This window comes from Labrus bergylta, chromosome 19 (genome assembly GCF_963930695.1).
Source record: "Labrus bergylta chromosome 19, fLabBer1.1, whole genome shotgun sequence".
Classification (NCBI taxonomy): domain Eukaryota; kingdom Metazoa; phylum Chordata; class Actinopteri; order Labriformes; family Labridae; genus Labrus; species Labrus bergylta.
In genome coordinates, this window is record NC_089213.1 from 15,191,303 (window position 1) to 15,198,196 (window position 6,894).

The 6,894-nt window shown below is 39.2% G+C and overlaps 1 long non-coding RNA gene across 1 annotated transcript; it reads right to left on the reverse strand.

Moving 5' to 3' along the window:
* Positions 1–4,606: 4,606 nt before the first annotated feature.
* Positions 4,607–5,545, reverse strand: LOC114920977 (uncharacterized). Its single transcript, XR_003809267.2, has 2 exons — positions 5,245–5,545; positions 4,607–4,935 (listed from the first exon to the last, which is right to left on the reverse strand). It is a non-coding gene; the product is annotated as an uncharacterized lncRNA (long non-coding RNA).
* Positions 5,546–6,894: the final 1,349 nt, after the last annotated feature.

The window sequence follows — 6,894 nt, forward strand, 5'->3', positions numbered from 1 at the left end:
GGACATCGGAAAACAGGCACACACATAGTCACATATCACTGTTTATTTTGTGCATCCACATACACACTAATGACTTTCCTGAAAAACAATCCTTCCCTTTGTTCTTTTCAACCTACTTTTCCCATATTCAATATTCTTCAAAAAGTCTGGGAAATCCTCCGCCTGAGTAAGTGATGTCCTCAATTTGCACTCTGGTGTCATGAGACTTGATGCAGTGTTGCTTATGAATTCAGATGTAACATTCTATTTTCTCAGCAGTTTTTTGTCCGTGAATAGAAAAGGGATGTTTGGGCACAATAAAGTGTAATCAATAATACATTGGACAGTCGTCTGTGTGATAGCGGGAGATTTCTAACAACCTCCCCAAATGCTGGAACATAGAGGAGGCTCTATTGAATGGCAATGCATGTGAGCCCTCTAGTGTTAAGCTGTCTAGTTTCATGTACTTGGAGGATGAGAAAATAAAAGCTGCTAAGAAGGGCTTAGTGCCACACTCATGGGCTTTTTTTAATACATTGTACATGCATGTGTTTAAATGAAGAGTGTCCCATACAATCCCTGTAGATGTTACTTTCTTCAATGCTAGACACAATTTGCAGAACGAAATTTTAGTCATCTAGGATGATATTTTTTTAATTGAAACCTCAAGGCAAAAAAACACATATTTCCTTCCATTCATTCAGCACTCTGAGAAGGACGCTTGAAATGGCACAACGTCCATGACGTTCAATATACAAATCACCATTGAGGTGGCATTTTCTGCAGATTTTCAAGGGAGCGAATTATTCTCCGCTTTGGAAGGCTTGAAAAACCTTTAAAGGGCCGCACTCTATCTGGTGAATAATGTGATATTAAATAGATGTGACATTTTAAAAGAGGCTTTAAAATCTGAGCATTGATCAAATGCAGGGTGACAAGCATCATAGCTCAGTTAATGGCTCTCTCCACGAGACTTTCTAAAGGTTCACTTATGAACTGATGATATTTCATGGCAAGCTGCCATGGATTTCTCTATATCTTCACTCACATGAAGAATTAGTGGACCCTAATTTAGCTATTTATTGTCGTGTTTGTGTTGCGGGAACATGAGCAATGGCCCAACACATTGTAAACAAATCACCCTTGCCCTTATTGCTAAGGGTCAAAGCAATGTATCAACGATCCCATAGCTAATGTCCTCTCTGAGAAAACAGTTTACTCTATAATAATGGGCTTATGATGGATCTGACTGCTGTGATTATTCAAAGGGAAGCTCTTCAAAAGAGGAGGCATGAACTATTATCTTGATGTTAAACAACTGACCTTGGTTTCACGCACTTAAGTGTCCACCCTACATAATAAAGTTACCTGTTGTTTTGTGCAGCACTTACCATCTTTGCATTCATCTGATTAATGTGTTTATTCAACACATTTTACTGGTATTTGAATGAATCAATCAAAGTACAAGCTGTGCTCCAGTAACAATTAAGGCATTCTGGGCAAGGTGGCACAGAGATAAAATAAAAAAGATGAATAAATAAATAAATAACTTTCCAAAATTAAGTTTAAAAAAGTGTTTTAAAATTCAAACAAGCACAAACAAAATAGTGAAATCAAACACAGAAATTGACAAATAATGAAACAATTAATTATACAGATAAAATTATGTTTGAAATAAACACAAAATACTTCAGCCACAAACAAAGTACATCACCCAGGGAATACCAAGGCTGCACCCATACGTGCCAGCTAGGCAGCGACAACGCCAAGACCGCCCACCACACCACACCACACCACACGGTCCTCATCAGTCCCCCAACCCAACTATGTAGATCTAGGCTCATTGGCAGCTAGAGCCAGGACACCATGCTGTCAAACGGGAACCCCTTTACCCCACTGGTGCCCTATCCCGTCTGTCACACTACACTCCAGGAAGGCCAGACAGTGAGCCCTGGCTTCCCAAACCCAATCTCCTCCACACCAGCACCGTCAACCATTCACGTTTGAAAAGAGAAAAGCGAAAACAGAGATGCTGCTATGAATTTACACAGAATAACAGGACCAAATATTTATGATATGTCCCTCATGTAAAAGGTGCGGTTAAAGAAATTGTGGCGAGTAAGATAAAAACATCTAGGTAAGAGATCAGAGGATTGTAAATCTGTTATTCCTACAGGCTAACTATGAAGCTACAGCCAGCAGCTTGCTAGCTTAACATAAATGCAGGAAACAGAAAAAACAGCTCTCTATTGTCTCTATCTTAGATTGAAATATACCTATTAGCTCCCGTATGATCACTTGTTTCCCCACACGTTTAAAGCTTTATACTTAGTTAACCTTGTGGGCTGCTGTGTTTCCTTGCAGCATACAGTGCCACCTTCTCATTTTACTCTTGGCACTAAAGTAATAACAAAAATATGGAATAGTTAGTTATAGACTGAGTCAGTTGAGAATGATATATTATTTAAGTCTCATTTAGAAACGTATTTTATCAGAGTAAAAAGATTTGTGTAGCTAGGGCTACATGTTGAATGTTTGCTAACTCATGCAGAAGAAAAATCCATTTTTTCCATGTCATGCTGCATTATTTCAACTCCTATCCCAAAATGTTTAAAGAGTACATGGTTATGTTCCAAATTTGGTTTGTCAGATTATCATTTTAAATGTAACTTGTTGCTCACTGATGTCAAATAATGTTAAAATCAGAGTTCAAGTTATTCTACCATGTTTCACGCTACAGTTGGTAGAACATTTTACAACAAGGCCGTTTTGGCAGACATTCTTACAAATATTCTCATGAGCGTGCCATTGTGTTTGCACACATGCACTGATCCCCCCCCCCCCCCACATGGCTTTATGCGCACATGCATAAAGCCATGTGGGGGGGAGGGGGGGATCAGTCCTAGTTAGAAAAGCAGCATTTACAAGAGTGATCCCACCGAAACCTGATCATTAATCTATGTTTATGAGAATGTATAGATGTGCATGTATAGATTAGCTAGTACCTGCCTGCAAAAATTTGTTTTTCTCTGTGCATAGACTGAGCTTTTTTTTTACTGCAGTCAGTATAAATGAGTTTAAGAACAGGAATTGATGGATTGGACAAAAGGTCAGAATACAAGGTCATGCTGGAAGTGTGTCGGAAAAAGACAGTTTCACCTCTCAATGTCTCTGCTGCTGACATACAAATCGATCAATATGACAGAATGCTAAAATGCATGATTAATCAGGGTCTCCCACATAACAAGGATGCAGACAATTTATTATGTTTTTTAATACAATTTTAAGACTGAAGGGTTGTTAAATTAAATCCAATATGACCAGTGTATGCAAAATATATTGCATTTTTGGATAAATAGGATTGACTAGGAATGATTGACTTTTACATTAAAGATAGATAGATAGATTTACTTTATTGATCCCAAACTGGGAAATTGTGGCATTACAGCAGCAGGTTATCAAACACACAATATTAGCAAATAAAACAAATTGATATTAAATACAAAGCAAATAAGCACTAAAACCAAGAAGAAATATATACATCCAAGATTTAACTCAACATAACTTCTAGTTTAAAATATGAAAAATTAATTTTAAAAAATGGACTTCCATGCAGCAAGACAACACTTAAAATATCTGTTTATAGAACAGTATTGTGGACCCTTCATGTTCATCTATTTTTGATCCCTGTCTGAAGTTCCTGGTTGGAGGTGTTTCTTGTGGGGTTTGAAGTTTTAAGCTCCGATCGTGTTGGCATCCATCTAAAGAGCTGGCCAACTGACCACAATTAGTGGCATGTCCAGACCTCCTGCTCTGATTGGTTGGCTGGCAAATAAAACATTTTGTGTGTGCTAAAAAGCCTAATGAGAGACACCGAGGAAAACTGCAATGTGTGGGAGGAGAGAGGGCAACTTGAAATGGGAGGAAATAATCCCCAACTGTGAAATCAACCAATCTTTTGATAATCTGAATTTTGAAAGGAGATACCCTCCCGTGCAATATATCTTCATACCAAATGTGGAGGCTCTCGTGCAGTTTTTGTAAAATAAAATGGAGAATTCTGCAGCTAGCTGAGTGTGTTTGACTCTCTGGACAGTTTGTCTGGCCATGCTGTGTTATGTGAGCATTGTCCTAGAGCTGCTGTGGGCCTCTGCTGCCCACATCTTTCTCCATTGAGACAGGCCTCCTCTTTGCTTCCTTGGACCGTTGCTGGCAGTCGGTCTGAGCGCTCAGTGAATGTGGAGAGAGACATAACAGGCAGCAATTCCCCAACTCCCACCAGGAAAGTCACTCTAAGATTAATGAGTGTTGTGATGTCTGCCGGCTACATGCTTGGCCATCAAAAACTTGTAGCAATGGGCAAGAGATAACTTCAGGGGGTGTGTAGGGGTTTGTTGAAGTTTTTTGGATGGACTTTTTCAAGCAGTGTGTACTTTTTCCACTCCCTATTTGGTTATCATTAAAACAAATGTGTTTTAGTCACATAATGTCAATAATATATTGAAGAACAGTGACAACCAGGGTCAGTTGGAGGACACAATATCTCAGCAAAAGCCTAACACAGGGCAGATGGGGTAAAGAAATAATGAGCAGGCTGAATTTGCTAGAAGAACAGGGCTGTCATTGATCAGTTTGTTGGTTTATTTCTTTCCCTGAAACAATCTTGTAGATATGACTTTTCTTTTTTGTATTCCTCATTAGGGAATCAAGGCAAAAGAAACACATTTCCTTTTCACAAGAAGTCACCCAACAGACAAGTCTCTGGCAGGAAATTAAATAAATATGAAAGGAGTGGCAGCAGTGAGTGGCTAAGTTGACATTTACTGTCATTTGAGTTTGTAGTGCCGAGTGCATTTCTGTCATCTTTTCATACGCAATCTTTGTCTTTTCTTCCACAGTGATCTCTCACGTTCAACTTTACATGCCGCATGTAGATGTCCGTGACCTTTTGCTTTCCTGGATGAAAAATAATGATAGAAGAAAGGAAAGAAAACTCATTGAAGAACACAGGTGCAGCACAAATAAGCAGGACTGGGAAATATACCGGGGCTGGTGCCAGCTGTGACTATTTCTAAATGCAGCCAAAATAGGTGGAAAAAAGTACTTTTTATATAGTGGAATTTAGCTGCCTAACTGGGATACAATTTACTTAATGTGGACTCATGAATTTGAAAACAGTGAAAGAAAGTCCTTAAAGAGGCCATCTACATGAATTATGTGAATTTGAGTCTCTCCACATCTGCATAACTGTGCCCTCTCACGCACCTGCTCGCTGTTCAGTCTGCAGGTTTGAAGCACACTGTGAACCCTTTCGCTCTCCTCCAGAAAACATCCAGAGTTCCCCTCGATCAAGGGCATAATGGTGCGATCGGTCGACTGATAATGTTGGTGGGATCCACAGGTCGGCCGGCCCGGCGCCAGAGCAGAACAGCCTCTCTCATGGCCCATTACTGTCTGCTTAATGACCACACTGATGACCCAAACTCTGCAGCAGGCTGTCCTCACTCTGCCTGTTTAAAACAACATTTCACTCCCTGGGCAGACACAAAATGGGAGAATTTGGTTTGTTCCGTTCAACTGCTATCACAGTATTCTAAAACCCCATATTCCTTTCTTTTTTTCCTCGTACAAACTTATTTGTATAATTGTAGGAAGCAACAAGTGACTATTGCTGCTCAAAAAGCAATTTGGATATGTATATATGTGTGATTTTATGTTAATGCCATGTTATATATGAATGCAACAAGGCAGGACTCGCACACAGAGAACAAAGCAGTACAGACTGGAGGCTTGACTGAAATATTCAAATCATAATAGGGCATAAAGGTACAATATTTGGAATTTTATGAGAATGTTTACATTAAAATATGGACAGTAAATTAATTTAAAATGGACTAAACCTATTTCAGTAATTACATTACCTCAAATATTTCCAACAGTTATCAAAGCCAGAGAAATACTTAATTTTAAAGTCTCAACATGTTGCCAAGGAAACACCTGATGTTACAGCAAAGACTGCTGCATGGAAGTGGGAATTGCTACTGAAAGCTGCTGTAATGGTGCTTCTTGAGAGCCAGCTTTTGGTGGAACTCACATACTGTGCATTTAACAGACAAAAACATATCTTGCAAGCATTTCAGAAGATCTTAAACTTTTTTCACTGCAAAGAGAAGCATGCATGGAACCCACCTGCAATCAGTGTCTGTCGACAATATTTGTTTCTAGGATTTGATGCCAATTTCTACGTAATTCTGGTGAAGCCATTGGTAAATGACTTCCAGGCAAGACTTCCTTCTCCATGAGGTGTTCACATCTGAAACGTTAGTGGCATCACCCTGGCTCACTTACCTGGTATTAGCCCGAAAAAAAACATTTCTTGCAACATCATGATGCTGATTGGTAAGAAGTAAAACACCAATCTTAGTCAGGTCTGTTCTCAAGGAGGAGAAGAAAACAACTTTAAGTGTGTTTGTTTGTTGAATAGAGGTCTCATGAATCACTCCTGAAGTGTTTCAGGTAATAAGAGAATCTAAACGCTGATTGGCTTTTGTGACATAATGTCAAGCAAATGTGTGGTGCAAAGTGAAATGTTTGAAAGTTAAGTGATTGTTAGCTGCACTTTTCTGCAGATCTATTTATAGAGAGAAATAATTCAGTGTTAGAAAAGAGAGTTTTTTTGTCCTGCATTCACCAAAGCTTGCTGATACGCAGTCGATCAATACAACTCTGACTACAAATGGAAACAAGAGCACATATCATGCTGACATGTGACTTGACAAGAAAGTGCCATAGTGTTGGAAGGCTGCACTGCACAGGTGCTCAATTAAGTCCCTAATCAGTGATCAGATACACCTGTGGAGTAACCCACATGTAGAAGAACTTTACATGCACCCTTCACTTTGCACTGAAGAAGGT